The 17459-nt window shown below is 50.1% G+C and overlaps 6 non-coding genes across 6 annotated transcripts; all 6 read left to right on the forward strand.

The window, feature by feature from the left end:
* Positions 1–34: 34 nt before the first annotated feature.
* Trnat-agu (transfer RNA threonine (anticodon AGU)) lies at positions 35–108 on the forward strand. The gene has a single exon. It is a non-coding gene; the product is annotated as a tRNA-Thr (tRNA).
* Positions 109–1341: 1233 nt separating this feature from the next.
* Trnat-agu (transfer RNA threonine (anticodon AGU)) lies at positions 1342–1415 on the forward strand. Its single transcript has one exon. It is a non-coding gene; the product is annotated as a tRNA-Thr (tRNA).
* Positions 1416–4373: 2958 nt separating this feature from the next.
* Trnat-agu (transfer RNA threonine (anticodon AGU)) lies at positions 4374–4447 on the forward strand. The gene has a single exon. It is a non-coding gene; the product is annotated as a tRNA-Thr (tRNA).
* Positions 4448–5772: 1325 nt separating this feature from the next.
* Positions 5773–5846, forward strand: Trnat-agu (transfer RNA threonine (anticodon AGU)). The gene has a single exon. It is a non-coding gene; the product is annotated as a tRNA-Thr (tRNA).
* A 3376-nt stretch (positions 5847–9222) lies between these two features.
* Trnat-agu (transfer RNA threonine (anticodon AGU)) lies at positions 9223–9296 on the forward strand. The gene has a single exon. It is a non-coding gene; the product is annotated as a tRNA-Thr (tRNA).
* Positions 9297–12152: 2856 nt separating this feature from the next.
* Positions 12153–12226, forward strand: Trnat-agu (transfer RNA threonine (anticodon AGU)). Its single transcript has one exon. It is a non-coding gene; the product is annotated as a tRNA-Thr (tRNA).
* The last annotated feature ends 5233 nt before the right edge of the window (positions 12227–17459 follow it).

A 17459-nucleotide genomic window follows, 5' to 3' on the forward strand; every position in this document is an offset into this window, starting at 1 on the left:
GTCATCGTAATGAGTTCTTGCAACGGCAGTGGTCGGCGCCGTGGCTTAGTTGGTTAAAGCGCCTGTCTAGTAAACAGGAGATCGTGAGTTCGAATCTCACCGGTGCCTTCTGTCATATTTCCCTTGTTTTGTCACATGCGTTTAATTTCTACGGAACATTTTACTTGCACCTGCATTCCAACCGGCCACGAGATATTATCGGTCTGTCTTTAACATTATGAGGGTGACATGACTTCTCAATTACGTGCAATGACGTTTTTGACACGGAAAGAGCTAGTGTCTCGAGAGAAAAAGCAAAAACAAAAAATTGGCCTCATAGCTGCTTGCTTCGCTGCAAATGACGTCGAAAGACGAAAGTCTTCTGCCACCCCTGGTACGTAGCACACTCTCTTCTTCCCCCTCCCACCTCTCATGCTTTTCCCCTCCCCTCTCACTCCTCCCATGATGGACGCAATTAAGGTTTTGCTGAATTCAATTAAAATTTCCCATGTTCATTCTGCTCTCGCGCCATCTGTTGGGACCTTTTATTACTTGCAAAGGAAATGGTTATGCGCAAACTAAACACGGACGAGCGCAAACTTTCAACTGACTTTATCTTTGTCTATGTTGTCAATATATACGCGCAATAACATGTGTACAACAGCGGTGATCACATGACACACTTCAAAGATTACAACATGCCGCGCAATAACATCATCTCAGTTTCCATCAAAGAAATTGATGTATCACTTATACAGGAATCTCCTTTTGACGAAATATAAAAAGCTTCCGTCTATAGGAGATGCCCGTTTCTTTCTCTCTCTCGCACACACACACACACACACACATGGACGCACGCGCAGCCATCACACACACATACAGTCACGCACACATATTCAAGCACGCGCACACAAGCACGCACGCACGCACAGACAAGCTCACACACACAAACACCCGCACGCGCGCACACACACACGTGGTGAGGTGGCCTGACATCCTCGAAACTCGTCGTTAGGTGTCGTCGATGATGACCACAGTTGTCAGCCTAACGGCATGTATGGACGGACGGACAGACGGAAGGGACATATACAAGGCAAATCGTATTTCGAGCACTTCTGTCAATTTAAGAAAAATTGTTATCTGGATTCCAGGTACAGATCGATGTCTTCTTACTGGAAAGCACCCCCATGTTATACTCGGAATGGAATAAAAATACAAGTATCTAACGGGTTATCAGAGCGCTCCGCATTGCTACGTGACATTCATACTATAGCCTAGCTGGGGGATTACGCCACTAGCTCTCAGAACATGTCAGGCACCGAAACTGGGTCATCGTAATGGGTTCTTGCAACGGCGGTCGTCGGCGCCGTGGCTTAGTTGGTTAAAGCGCCTGTCTAGTAAACAGGAGATCGTGAGTTCGAATCTCACCGGTGCCTTGTGTCATAGTTCCCTTTTTTTATCACATGCGTTTAAATTCTACGGAACATTTTTGTCACGGAGCGGCATATTTTCGAATGGTTTGGACGCCGATTAACGACACGCCGAATTACGAGCGTCAAAAACGTGGGCTCCTGACTGTGCAGCGTATAATTTACTCGACATCGACACGCCGAATTACGGGCGTCAAAAGCGTCGTGGCTGCTCGGGGTGCCATCTCGATTCCGGAGGCGACCCGGCGATTACGGACCCAGAAGTGTGCTTGTACGTCTGCGTGGTATGCCGGGTTCGACCTTGGCCCTTGACCTTGGGGGAGAGGAGAATCTGCGGTTCTTCGTCCATGGTGAAAGGGAAGCGCCCAAGATTGTTGGGGAGCAAAGAGCCGTGAATTCGGAGAACTCTACATAGCGGCAGTTTCCCTACATAGGGAACTAGGGAAAGGAGAGGATATTTAAGCGCAGGTTTTGGGCCCTGCTGATTTTTCTAGAAGCTGAAACTATGCGCTGCTGAGAAGCCGTTAGGGGGCTAGTGCCGTCCAGTATCGCCTGGGCCGCCTGGCCACGTCGGAGCTCCAAGTAACTATATAGTTGGCGTACGAGACGTCAAACCAGCGTCTGCAACGAAGTTCACGGTAGTTCGCCTCAAGTTAGCTCAACCTGCTTGAGAGAACACGTCAGATCTAGACTCCCGGGAAACCCAGCCCAGCAATTGGCATCCACCTCGACAAGATCGGACCGCCAGCATTCTTCGGAAAAGCTTTGTGCACCGACTTCCATGGTTTATGGAGTTGCTGCTGCTGCCCGGCCATGCGTATGACACCATTTGCTTTCTTTTGAACTTTGATTTCTTTTGAACTTTGCCTTAGTGAAATACTGTTAAGTGTATTCTTGTGTATTTGATCCTCGCACTCTTTCATATGTATATGTACTGTTAATTGCTCGTATTTATTTGTCTTCATCATTGTGTGATATTAAGTTCAGGTGTGTTAGTCTCTCTTGTGTTTTTCTTATTATTTTATTTTATTAATTTGTGTATATTTATCAGCCGATAAATATCTTGTTTCTTTGTTTACTCCGGACTCTGACTCTTTTCACTGTGCTCGCTTGCTTACGGAACGACCAACCGGCTTGTCTACCCCGTCGATCGACTTCGCGCCGACGACAAATCGAGGACAGCTGTGACAATATTACTTGCACCTGCATTCCAACCACGCCACGAGATATTATCGCTCTGTCTTTAACATTATGAGGGTGACATGACTTCTCAATTACGTGCAATGACGTTTTTGACACAGAAAGAGCTAGTGTCTCGAGAGAAAAAGCAAAAACAAAAAATTGGCCTCATTGCTGCTTGCTTCGCTGCAAATGACGTCGAAAGACGAAAGTCTTCTGCCACCCCTGGTACGTAGCACACTCTCTTCTTCCCCCTTCCACCCCTCATGCTGTTCCCCTCCCCTCTCACTCCTCCCATGATGGATGCAATAAGGTTTTGCTGAATTGAATTAATATTTCCCGTGTTCGTTCTGCTCTCGCTCCATCTGTTGGGACCTTTTATTACTTGCAAAGGAAATGGTTATGCGCAAACTAGACACGGACGAGCGCAAACTTTCAACTGACTTTATCTTTTTCTATGTTGTCAATATATACTCGCAATGACCTGTGTACAACAGCGGTGCTCACATGAAACACTTCAAAGATTACAACATGCCGCGCAAGAACATCATCTCAGTTGCCATCAAAGAAATTGATGTATCACTTATACAGGTATCTTCTTTTGACGAAATCTAAAAAGCTTCCGTCAATAGGAGATGCCTGTTTCTCTTCTCTCTCGCACACACACACGCACACACACACACACACACACACACACACACACACACACACACACACACACACACACACACACACACACACACACACACACACACACACACACACACACACACACACACACACACACACACACACACACACACACATGGACGCACGCGCAGACATCACACTCACACGCACAGTCACGCACACATATTCAAGCACGCGCACACGAGCACGCACGCACACACGCACAGACACGCTCACACAAACACAGCCGCACGCGTGCACCCACACACGTGGTGAGGTGGCCTGACATCCTGGAAACTTGTCGTTAGGTGTCGTCGATGACGACCACAGTTGTCAGCCTAACGGCATGTATGGACGGACGGACAGACGGAAGGAGACATATAGAAGGCAAATCGCATTTCGAGCACTTCTGTCAATATAAGAAAATTTGTTATCTGGATTCCAGGTACAGATCGATGTCTTCTTACTGGAAAGGACCCCCATGTTATACTTGGAATGGCACAAAAATTACTCCATCTCCCGCCAAAAGGAACCACGTGTGGATGCGAAGCAGCGGGGAGATGGTTAGCTTGAGCGGGAGATGGTTTCGCGGCAGCGGCCCGAGGGCTCATCGCGGTGCTGCACAGGAGAGAGAATGAAGCGCGCGCGCTCCGTCATTTTCATACGCGGAACTACCGTGGCTCCCCCAGCGGAGTATGCAGCTGTCGCACCACCTGTCGTGCGCGCCGCTCCGGATTCCTAGAGGAGAGAAAAGGAGGAGCGTAGGAGAGGATAGATAGGGGGAGGGGACGCGCATGTGTGGGACGCGGGCGCCGCTCCGTACAGTAGAGAATTCCTAGAGAAGAGAAAGGGGGGAGCGTAGGAGATGAGAGAGAGGGGGAGGGGACGCGCATGCGCTGGGTGGGGTGGTGTGGGACGCTGCGGGAAGGAAGGACAAAGCCGCCGCCATAAGCTGCTTTGCATCTCAAATACAAGCATCTAACGGGTCATCAGAGAGCGCCGCATTGCTACGTGACATTCATACAAGCCTAGCTGGGGGATTACGCCACTAGCTCTCAGAACATGTCAGGCACCGAAACTGGGTCATCGTAATGAGTTCTTGCAACGGCGGTGGTCGGCGCCGTGGCTTAGTTGGTTAAAGCGCCTGTCTAGTAAACAGGAGATCGTGAGTTCGAATCTCACCGGTGCCTTCTGTCATATTTCCCTTTTTTTGTCACATGCGTTTAATTTCTACGGAACATTTTACTTGCACCTGCATTCCAACCGGCCACGAGATATTATCGGTCTGTCTTTAACATTATGACGGTGACATGACTTCTCAATTACGTGCAATGACGTTTTTGACACGGAAAGAGCTAGTGTCTCGAGAGAAAAAGCAAAAACAAAAAATTGGCCTCATAGCTGCTTGCTTCGCTGCAAATGACGTCGAAAGACGAAAGTCTTCTGCCACCCCTGGTACGTAGCACACTCTCTTCTTCCCCCTCCCACCCCTCATGCTTTTCCCCTCCCCTCTCACTCCTCCCATGATGGACGCAATTAAGGTTTTGCTGAATTCAATTAAAATTTCCCGTCTTCGTTCTGCTCTCGCGCCATCTGTTAGGACCTTTTATTACTTGCAAAGGAAATGGTTATGCGCAAACTAAACACGGACGAGCGCAAACTTTCAACTGACTTTATTTTTGTCTATGTTGTCAATATATACGCGCAATAACATGTGTACAACTGCGGTGATCACATGACACACTTCAAAGATTACAACATGCCGCGCAATAACATCATCTCAGTTTCCATCAAAGAAATTGATGTATATCACTTATACAGGTATATCCTTTTGACGAAATATAAAAAGCTTCCGTCTATAGGAGATGCCCGTTTCTTTCTCTCTCTCGCACACAAACACACACACACACACACACACACACACACACACACACACACACACACACACACACACACACACACACACACACACACACACACACACACACACACACACACACACATGGACGCACGCGCAGCCATCACACACACATACAGTCACGCACACATATTCAAGCACGCGCACACAAGCACGCACGCACGCACAGACAAGCTCACACACACAAACACCCGCACGCGCGCACACACACACGTGGTGAGGTGGCCTGACATCCTCGAAACTCGTCGTTAGGTGTCGTCGATGACGACCACAGTTGTCAGCCTAACGGCATGTATGGACGGACGGACAGACGGAAGGGACATATACAAGGCAAATCGTATTTCGAGCACTTCTGTCAATTTAAGAAAAATTGTTATCTGGATTCCAGGTACAGATCGATGTCTTCTTACTGGAAAGCACCCCCATGTTATACTCGGAATGGAATAAAAATACAAGTATCTAACGGGTTATCAGAGCGCTCCGCATTGCTACGTGACATTCATACTAGCCTAGCTGGGGGATTACGCCACTAGCTCTCAGAACATGTCAGGCACCGAAACTGGGTCATCGTAATGGGTTCTTGCAACGGCGGTCGTCGGCGCCGTGGCTTAGTTGGTTAAAGCACCTGTCTAGTAAACAGGAGATCGTGAGTTCGAATCTCACCGGTGCCATAGAATCTCACCGGTGTCATAGTTCCCTTTTTTAACACGAAAGTGTTTTATGCCGGGGTCCACCAAGACTTCACTGACGTATTTCCGTCACGGAAATACGTCATAGAACATAATACAAAGAAAGAAACCAGAAGAAAAAGTTCCACAAACATGCAAAATTTGGAAATCGAACGCACGACCTCTCGGTCCGCGACGATAGATCGCCGAGCGTTTAACCCATTGCGCCACAAACGCATTTGCAGAGAGCTACACAGACGCGCCTTATATATCTAACACTCCTCCGTGTACCCGCGCTCTTGCTCGGGGCGGTGCCGCCGCCTACGAGCCGAAAAGAGAAGTACTGCATTATTATGACACTAACGCGCACCGACAGTGAACGCTTCGGTGGTCTCAGCACTACGACGCCTCGATGCCAACATTCGAAGGGACGCTGGCATCAAGAAGCACTACCAACGCCACCTAGGTGGCGTTCACCGTACAGTGGCAGGCGTTTGACAAACGCCTGCCCTGCGTCAAAAGGGATCAGGACCACACACTTACTTACTTACTTACTTACTTACTTACTCAGCACAGCGGAGCGTGGCCTCCGCAATTAGCTCTGAAAATGTTTCTGAAGTTGATCGCGGAGGCTGCAATTACGACGCGCTGTACGCGCTGATTTGACTCGGTGACGATTCAGTTACGTGCTTTGTCTTGCGCGTTGTATTAGTGTGTCAGTTACGTGCTTCGTCTTTCGCGTTGTGCTAGCGTGTGCAGCGTAGTGCAGCTTCCATATGCACGACGGTTGCTCATGGTCATCGACGTTGGTAGTCGTGATGGAGGAGACGTGCCACCAGGCGTCAGCGTGGGTGCATCAACGCCTAAGGGCGCTTTAGCCACAAAACATTAATACACATTATATATCAATGTGCAATAAACATTACACTACTTCTGTGAAGACACGTTTCACTTTCGTGTTCTATACCGATTCCTATATAAGAGGGATAAACCACATTTTTTTTATCACATGCGTTTAATTTCTACGGAACATTTTTGTCACGGAGCGGCATATTTTCGAATGGTTTGGACGCCGATTAACGACACGCCGAATTACGAGCGTCAAAAACGTGGGCTCCTGACTGTGCAGCGTATAATTTACTCGACATCGACACGCCGAATTACGGGCGTCAAAAGCGTCGTGGCTGCTCGGGGTGCCATCTCGATTCCAGAGGCGACCCGGCGATTACGGACCCAGAAGTGTGCTTGTATGTCTGCGTGGTATGCCGGGTTCGACCTTGGCCCTTGACCTTGGGGGAGAGGAGAATCTGCGGTTCTTCGTCCATGGTGAAAGGGTCGCAAGCCAAGATTGTTGGGGAGCAAAGAGCCGTGAATTCGGAGAACTCTACATAGCGGCAGTTTCCCTACATAGGGAACTAGGGAAAGGAGAGGATATTTAAGCGCAGGTTTTGGGCCCTGCTGATTAGTCTAGAAGCTGAAACTATGCGCTGCTGAGAAGCCGTTAGGGGGCTAGTGCCGTCCAGTATCGCCTGGGCCGCCTGGCCACGTCGGAGCTCCAAGTAACTATATAGTTGGCGTACGAGACGTCAAACCAGCGTCTGCAACGAAGTTCACGGTAGTTCGCCTCAAGTTAGCTCAACCTGCTTGAGAGAACACGTCAGATCTAGACTCCCGGGAAACCCAGCCCAGCAAGTCGCATCAACCTCGACAAGATCGGACCGCCAGCATTCTTCGGGAAAGCTTTGTGCACCGACTTCCACGGTTTATGGAGTTGCTGCTGCTGCCCGGCCATGCGTATGACACCATTTGCTTTCTTTTGAACTTTGATTTCTTTTGAACTTTGCCTTAGTGAAATACTGTTAAGTGTATTCTTGTGTATTTGATCCTCGCACTCTTTCATATGTATATGTACTGTTAATTGCTCGTATTTATTTGTCTTCATCATTGTGTGATATTAAGTTCAGGTGTGTTAGTCTCTCTTGTGTTTTTCTTATTATTTTATTTTATTAATTTGTGTATATTTATCAGCCGATAAATATCTTGTTTCTTTGTTTACTCCGGACTCTGACTCTTTTCACTGTGCTCGCTTGCGTACGGAACGACCAACCGGCTTGTCTACCCCGTCGATCGACTTCGCGCCGACGACAAATCGGGGACAGCTGTGACAATATTACTTGCACCTGCATTCCAACCACGCCACGAGATATTATCGCTCTGTCTTTAACATTATGAGGGTGACATGACTTCTCAATTACGTGCAATGACGTTTTTGACACAGAAAGAGCTAGTGTCTCGAGAGAAAAAGCAAAAACAAAAAATTGGCCTCATTGCTGCTTGCTTCGCTGCAAATGACGTCGAAAGACGAAAGTCTTCTGCCACCCTGGTACGTAGCACACTCTCTTCTTCCCCCTCCCACCCCTCATGCTGTTCCCCTCCCCTCTCACTCCTCCCATGATGGATGCAATTAAGGTTTTGCTGAATTCAATTCAAATTTCCCGCGTTCGTTCTGCTCTCACGCCATCTGTTGGGACCTTTTATTACTTGCAAAGGAAATGGTTATGCGCAAACTAGACACGGACGAGCGCAAACTTTCAACTGACTTTATCTAGACACGGACGAGCGCAAGATTTCAACTGACTTCATCTTTTTCTACGTTGTCAATATATACTCGCAATGACGTGTGTAAAACAGCGGTGATCACATGACACACTTCAAAGATTACAACAAGCCGCGCAAGAACATCATCTCAGTTGCCATCAAAGAAATTGATGTATATTACTTATACAGGTATCTCCTTTTGACGAAATATAAAAAAGCTTGCGTCAATAGGAGATGCCTGTTTCTCTTCTTTCTCACACACACACACACATGGACGCACGCGCAGACATCACACACACATACAGTCACGCACACATATTCAAGCACGCGCACACAAGCACGCACGCACGCACAGACAAGCTCACACACACACACCCGCACGCGCGCACACACACACGTGGTGAGGTGGCCTGACATCCTCGAAACTCGTCGTTAGGTGTCGTCGATGACGACCACAGTTGTCAGCCTAACGGCATGTATGGACGGACGGACAGACGGAAGGGACATATACAAGGCAAATCGTATTTCGAGCACTTCTGTCAATTTAAGAAAAATTGTTATCTGGATTCCAGGTACAGATCGATGTCTTCTTACTGGAAAGCACCCCCCTGTTATACTCGGAATTGGATAAAAATACAAGTATCTAACGGGTTATCAGAGCGCTCCGCATTGCTACGTGACATTCATACTAGCCTAGCTGGGGGATTACGCCACTAGCTCTCAGAACATGTCAGGCACCGAAACTGGGTCATCGTAATGGGTTCTTGCAACGGCGGTCGTCGGCGCCGTGGCTTAGTTGGTTAAAGCGCCTGTCTAGTAAACAGGAGATCGTGAGTTCGAATCTCACCGGTGCCTCGTGTCATAGTTCCCTTTTATTATCATATGCGTTTAATTTCTACGGAATATTTTTGTCACGGAGCGGCATATTTTCGAATGGTTTGGACGCCGATTAACGACACGCCGAATTACGAGCGTCAAAAACGTGGGCTCCTGACTGTGCAGCGTATAATTTACTCGACATCGACACGCCGAATTACGGGCGTCAAAAGCGTCGTGGCTGCTCGGGGTGCCATCTCGATTCTAGAGGCGACACGGCGATTACGGACCCAGAAGTGTGCTTGTACGTCTGCGTGGTATGCCGGGTTTGACCTTGGCCCTTGACCTTGGGGGAGAAGAGAATCTGCGGTTCTTCGTCCATGGTGAAAGGGACGCGGCCAAGATTGTTGGGGAGCAAAGAGCCGTGAATTCGGAGAACTCTACATAGCGGCAGTTTCCCTACATAGGGAACTAGGGAAAGGAGAGGATATTTAAGCGCAGGTTTTGGGCCTTGCTGATTAGTCTAGAAGCTGAAACTATGCGCTGCTGAGAAGCCGTTAGGGGGCTAGTGCCGTCCAGTATCGCCTGGGCCGCCTGGCCACGTCGGAGCTCCAAGTAACTATATAGTTGGCGTACGAGACGTCAAACCAGCGTCTGCAACGAAGTTCACGGTAGTTCGCCTCAAGTTAGCTCAACCTGCTTGAGAGAACACGTCAGATCTAGACTCCCGGGAAACCCAGCCCAGCAATTCGCATCCACCTCGACAAGATCGGACCGCCAGCATTCTTCGGGAAAGCTTTGTGCACCGATTTCCACGGTTTATGGACTTGCTGCTGCTGCCCGGCCATGCGTATGACACCATTTGCTTTCTTTTGAACTTTGCCTTAGTGAAATACTGTTAAGTGTATTCTTGTGTATTTGATCCTCGCACTCTTTCATATGTATATGTACTGTTAATTGCTCGTATTTATTTGCCTTCATCATTGTGTGATATTATGTTCAGGTGTGTTAGTCTCTCTTGTGTTTTTCTTATTATTTTATTTTATTAATTTGTGTATATTTATCAGCCGATAAATATCTTGTTTTTTTGTTTACTCCCGACTCTGACTCTTTTCACTGTGCTCGCTTGCGTACGGAACGACCAACCGGCTTGTCTACCCCGTCGATCGACTTCGCGCCGACGACAAATCGGGGACAGCTGTGACAATATTACTTGCACCTGCATTTAAACCACGCCACGAGATATTATCGCTCTGTCTTTAACATTATGATGGTGACATGACTTCTCAATTACGTGCAATGACGTTTTTGACACGGAAAGAGCTAGTGTCTCGAGAGAAAAAGCAAAAACAAAAAAATTGGCCTCATTGCTGCTTGCTTCGCTGCAAATGACGTCGAAAGACGAAAGTCTTCTGCCACCCCTGGTACGTAGCACCCTCTCTTCTTCCCCCTCCCACCCCTCATGCTGTTCCCCTCCCCTCTCACTCCTCCCATGATGGATGCAATTAAGGTTTTGCTGAATTCAATTCAAATTTCCCGCGTTCGTTCTGCTCTCACGCCATCTGTTGGGACCTTTTATTACTTGCAAAGGAAATGGTTATGCGCAAACTAGACACGGACGAGCGCAAACTTTCAACTGACTTTATCTAGACACGGACGAGCGCAAGATTTCAACTGACTTTATCTTTTTCTACGTTGTCAATATATACTCGCAACGACGTGTGTACAACAGCGGTGATCACATGACACACTTCAAAGATTACAACAAGCCGCGCAAGAACATCATCTCAGTTTCCATCAAAGAAATTGATGTATATCACTTATACAGGTATATCCTTTTGACGAAATATAAAAAGCTTCCGTCAATAGGAGATGCCTGTTTCTCTTCTCTCTCTCTCTCTCGCGCGCGCACACACACACACACACACACACACACACGGACGCACGCGCAGACATCACACTCACACGCACAGTCACGCACACATATTCAAGCACGCGAACACGAGCACGCACGCACACACGCACAGACACGCTCACACACACACACCCGCACGCGCGCACACACACACGTCGTGAGGTGGCCTGACATCCTCGAAACTCGTCGTTAGGTGTCGTCGATGACGACCACAGTTGTCAGCCTAACGGCATATATGGACGGACGGACAGACGGAAGGGACATACAAGGCAAATCGTATTTCGAGCACTTCTGTCAATTTAAGAAAAATTGTTATCTGGATTCCAGGTACAGATCGATGTCTTCTTACTGGAAAGGACCCCCATGTTATACTCGGAATGGCACAAAAATTACTCCATCTCCCGCCAACAGGAACCACGTGTGGATGCGAAGCAGCGGGGAGATGGTTTCGCGGCAGCGGCCCGAGGGCTCATCGCGGTGCTGCACAGGAGAGAGAATGAAGCGCGCGCGCTCCGTCATTTTCATACGCGGAACTACCGTGGCTCCCCCAGCGGAGTATGCAGCTGTCGCACGACCTGTCGTGCGCGCCACTCCGGATTCCTAGAGGAGAGAAAGGGAGGAGCGTAGGAGAGGATAGAGAGGGGAAGGGGACGCGCATGTGTGGGACGCGGGCGCTGCTCCGTACAGTAGAGGATTCCTAGAAGAGAGAAAGGGGGGCGCGTAGGAGACGAGAGAGAAGGGGAGGGGACGCACATGCGCTTGTGGGGGGGAGGTGTGGGACGCTGCGGGAAGGAAGTACAAAGCCCCCACCATAAGCTGCTTCGCAACTAAAATACAATTATTCAACGGGTTATCATAGAGCTCCATATTGCTACGTGACATTCATACTAGCCTAGCTGGGGGATTACGCCACTAGCTCTCCGAACATGTCAGGCGCCGAAACTGGGTCACCGTAATGAGTTCTTGCAACGGCGGTCGACGGCGCCGTGGCTTAGTTGGTTAAAGCGCCTGTCTAGTAAACAGAATAGCGTGAGTTCGAATCTCACCGGTGCCTTTTGCCATATTTCCTTTTTTTATCGCATGCGTTTAATTTCTACGGAACATTTTACTTGCACCTGCATTCCAACCGGCCGCGAGATATTATCGCTCTGTCTTCATGGTGTCTTGAGAGAAAAAGCAAAAAAAAAAAAAAAAAAAGGGCTCATAGCTGCATGCTTGCTTCGCTGCAAATGACGTCGGAAGACGTCATTCTCCCTCCTCTCTTCTCCCTCTCTTCTCCCTCCCACCCCTCATGTTGTTCTGCACCCCTCTCACTCCTCCCATGATTTGTGCAATTAAGGTTTTGCTGAATTCAGTTCAGCGCGTGCCGAGCGCGATTCGAACCACTGGCCTCAGCGCAGGCAGCTATAGAAGACGACAAACGCGGGAGCAGTGGCAGGAGCGCGTGCTGAACGCGAGCACGAACAAGACTATTGAGGGACTATGCTTCAGCTGAGCCAGCTGTGGAAGACGGCAACGATGAACGCGGGAGCAGTGACACGAGCGCGTGCCGAACGCGAGCACGAACTGCCTGCTTCAACGCTGCCAGTTGTGGAAGACGATGACGACGACGAACGCGGGAGAAGTGGCACGAGCGCGTGCCGAGCGCGATCACGAGCCGCTTGCTTACCGTGACTACGCAGACGACGACGATTACGACAGGAGACGCCGACAGCCTGAGCGCATAAGGTGCTTCGAGCGCGAGCACGAGCCGTTTGCTTATCGCGACTACGACGACGACGATTACGACAGGGGACGCCAACAGCATGGGCACATAAGGTGCGTCGCACCGAAAATTTCCACACGGCTATACAGAAGGGTACGATGGGCCCTTTAAGCAGACGCCGCTGTGGTTATGAAGGAACCTTCAGATAAATGTTGCTAGAAAGCTCCGGCGCATATGGATAAAAACGAGTACTGTGAGTGGTTGGCATCATTTACCCAAGCGCGCACAAGGACGCAGCGAAAGGAAGACGATGAAGGCGCGCCTCGGCTCGTGTGTGGTTTTCGCCATATTGCCTGTTGCACGTGTACATAGGCTCCTGTAAATACATATTTTTCCTCTCGCTTTCCTTGTTACATTTTGGTGGAGGTGCTGGCTAACGCCACGGCAACACGGAACTCTGCAGTGGACTCCTCGTGCGACCGAAGGCAATGGCGATGCATACTGGACTACTGGATAAAAAACTATGGGGTTTTACGAGCCAGAACCACGATCTGATTATGAGGCACAGCGTAGTGGGGGACTTCGGAAATTTGGACCACCTGGGGTTCTTTAAATTGTACCTAAATCTAAGTAGACGGGTGTTTTCGCATTTCGCCCCCATCGAAATGGGGCCGCCGTGGCCGGGATTCTACTGGAGAGTCAAAGTGAGTCATCCGCAGTTGCCTCGCCGTCTGCAACACCATCGGTCATCTTAGCACAAGTTCGTGACCCTGGTACGTTTACCGGAACTGGCAATGTCTACGTAGACGACTGGTTGAACTGGTACGAGCGCGTCAGTGCCTCCAACCGCTGGGACCCGACGTTGATGCGGGCAAACCTTGTATTCTACCTGCAAGGCACAGCTTGCGTGTGGTATGACACGCACGAAGCGGAGCTCACAAGCTGGGACCTTTGCAAGCAGAAGCTTCGGGATCTTTTCGGTCAACCAGATTGTCGTCAGCGCGCCGCGAAACACGAACTCGCCTCTCGAGTGCAGACCACTACCGAATCCTACATCGCCTACATTTAGGATATTTTGGCTCTTTGTCGAAAGGTCGATGACGAGATGTCGGAATCGCACAAGGTTGGCCACATATTGAAAGGAATCGCTGACGATGCCTTTAATTTATTCGTCTTCAGGAACTTCACCACAGTGGCTGAGGTGTTACTGCAGAGTGTCGGTGGTTTGAGCAAGCGAAGAGTCGCCGCATCCAGTCGATATTCGTCCCATGGTGGGGCAGTGGGGTACCCCCCACTGCCCCACCAAGCTCCTCCAACAGAAGACGTGGTGCGCATCATTCGACGCAAGGTAGAGGCCGCTGCTTTTCATAGCCGCAACCACGAAGGCTGGACCAAGCATTGCGCCAATTCAAGCTGTTGTGCGCCAGGAGTTGGAGCACGCTGGTGTTAGGCCTGTTTGTGCATTAAGTAGTGCGGCTGTGGACTCGTCGCCCATTCGACTCCGGGAGCCCACTTATCGCCGATATCGTGACCCAGCAGAGTGGCGTACACAGGATGACAGGCCGATCTGCTTCAACTGCAGAGGAATTGGCCACATTGCTCGCCAATGCCGCGATCGGACGTATCCGACGTATCGCTCCTTCCTGCCCAACAGCCGCCATGGATTCCAGATGCCCAAGATTTGGGGAGAGCTCTCAAGTGCATCATAATGACGCAACCTTGCCTTCACGGAGTTCCAGCCGTTACCTGTTGCCACGTAATCGTCGGTCACTCTTCCCACTACTTCATCGGTCCCCATCGACCAATTCCGCTGGACGCTTCTCGGAAAATTAAAACATGTAGCGCCCGGAGGTGCCGCTGCATCGTCTGCCCGACCTGAAAATCCTCTTTTTACCGTGCCCACAACTGGAAACCTCTTGGAGGTTAAAGTAGACGGTGTGAAAGTGTCGGTGCTAATTGTCACAGGCGCACATATATCAGTAATGAGTTCGCACCTTCGTCATTGTCTCCAAAAAGTGCTCACGCCTGCTACTTCGATCGCCGTAAGAGTCGGCGACGGCAGTACACCTCCCGTCGTTGTAATGGGCCCCGCTCGCGTGAGCATCACTGGACACAATGCCACAGTTCTGTTCGCCGTCCTTGACCAGTGCCCCTACGAACTAATCCTTGGCAATGATTTCGTATCGTCCCACTCAGCCCACATCGATTGTGCCGCCGGTCTTCTACAGTTGGAACTTCCTCTGCCCCAAGATGCCGCCGATAAACCACTCGCGCACTTGTGCTCCGTCGAATATGTTAGGCTGATGCCGAAAGCCTCTGCGTACGTTCCTTTGTCACCGACCCCACGGGTACCTGACGGCGACTACGTGCTATCACCGACGCTACACGTGATCCTTACGCGCAACGCAGCCCTGCCGCATGCATTTGTGACGGTCGCTGACAACCGCACGTACGTTCCTCTTTTGAACTTCGTCACCATCCCCCAAATCTTACCGCAAGGCATATCAGACTGGCGAGTGTATCTGTCCTTAAAGAACACGCCCAGTTTGCTATTGATCCTGATACCGCCTTGCCGTTTCCTTGCCCCAAGACACAGTCCAAGATACCCGACAACATCGATAAAATGATAGCACCTGACCTTTCTACGTCCATCCTTCAGGAGCTGCGCCTAACATCATACCGGGACATGCTTGATTTTGACGGTGGGCCATTGGGCCAAACCTCTAAAGCAGCACGCCGGATCAACACTGAGGATGCTCGCCCATTTCATCGGCGTCCTTATCGAGTGTTCGCGACTGAACGTCACGTCATTCAGGAAGAAGTCGACAAGATGCTCGAAAAGGAGGTCATTGAGCCTTCTTGCAGCCCTTGGGCTTCCGCTGTTGTTCTCATAAAGAAGAAGGATAACAGTTCGCGTTTCTGCGTCGACTATCGTCACCTAAACAAGGTCACTAAAAAGGATGTTTATCCATTGCCGCGAATTGACGACCTGCTTGACTGTCTCCACGGAGCTACGTATTTTATTGCGATAGCAATTATATGGCCACTTCAACCGGATTTCTGCCGTCGGCGTCGCCGTCGTCGTCGCCGTCGCCGTGAGGTTCCCTATAGATAAAATCTTCGCCGCGTGCCGTATGCCCGAGCGGAAGCGTGCGGGGACGCGCGCTATCACGGAGAGTGAACGCACTCAATCTCCCACGCGCAAGCAAGGAAGCGGGAAGCCAGCGCCGGAGGGAGAGGGGGGGGGGGCGCACTACCACTCTGCCAACAACCGCGCTCGTCGCTCGCTCGCACCGTCTCTTATCTCCACACGGCTCTGACCTTTCTGTGCCGTGCATTCGCCGCTCAGTTTCCGTTGAAGCGATAGACCGCACGTACTTTCGCCGCTGCGGCGTATCCGCTTGCTGCCAGAGTTTTGACGATCGTTGTCTGCAGTCATTCAGTGTGATCTATTCGTGTTTGTTTGTGCGCGCTCACACCACGCTTGTTCATTCAGTTAGTAATAGTCGGGCCACATTTTCCAACGCACGCTACACATGCAATGTTGCCCGGATCGGCAGTGCAGCGCTACAGGTGTGTCCCTTCGCACGCGCTGCCCACGGGAAGTGCCTCTCATTAACACCACCGTTTCACACGCGCCTTCTCGTGGTCATCGAGTCTCTCTTCATGTCGGTCTACTTACGCCGCAGCACACCTGCTTACTTAATCAGCTCATGTTTACTACAATTCATATTGCTACCAAAGCCGCTCACCTTACTTCGTATGACATTGCTGTGTTGCTATCGCATTCATTGCTTCACCCTTAGGGCGAAACTGTGACATTTTTTCCTCGATCGACCTCCGTTCGGGTTATTGGCAAATTGCAGTGGACGACAGTGATCGGGAAAAGACCGCGTTTATAACACCAGACGGTCTTTATCAATTCAAGGTCACGCCGTTTGGTCTGTGCAATGCCCCAGCGACATTCGAACGCATGATGAATTCCCTTCTACGGGGCTTGAAATGGTCCACTTGCCTATGCTGCCTCGACGATGTCGTCGTGTTTTGATCTACTTTTTCAAGTCACTTGCAGCGTCTGTCAGTGGTTCTCAAAGTGTTCCGGAGAGCTTGCCTGCAGTTGAATTCCTCCAAATGCAATTTCTGTCGCTGGGAAATTACAATCCTTGGGCACCTTGTTGACGCTGCAGGTATCAGGCCAGACATACCCCGACAAGGTTCGTGCAGTGGTCGATTTCCCCGTACCACATTCCATCCATGACGTTCGCAGCTTTTATGGCCTCTGCTCGTATTTTCGTCGTTTTGTGAGAGATTTTGTGGCTATCGCCGGGCCACTTACCAAACTTCTTAAAGACGTGCTTTTCTGCTGGGGTCCTTCACAAGCTTCAACTTTTGCCACGCTGAATACCCTGCTTACGACACCCCCTTGTTCTGGCTCACTTTGATGACTCCGCCCCTATGGAGGTCCGCACCGATGCAAGTGGTCATGGCATAGGCGCTGTTTTAGCACAACAGCAGCATGAACACGACCGAGTGATAACAGCAGCATGGACACGACCGAGTGATAGCTTACGCCAGCCGTCTT

This window comes from Dermacentor silvarum, chromosome 8, assembly GCF_013339745.2.
Source record: "Dermacentor silvarum isolate Dsil-2018 chromosome 8, BIME_Dsil_1.4, whole genome shotgun sequence".
Taxonomy (NCBI): domain Eukaryota; kingdom Metazoa; phylum Arthropoda; class Arachnida; order Ixodida; family Ixodidae; genus Dermacentor; species Dermacentor silvarum.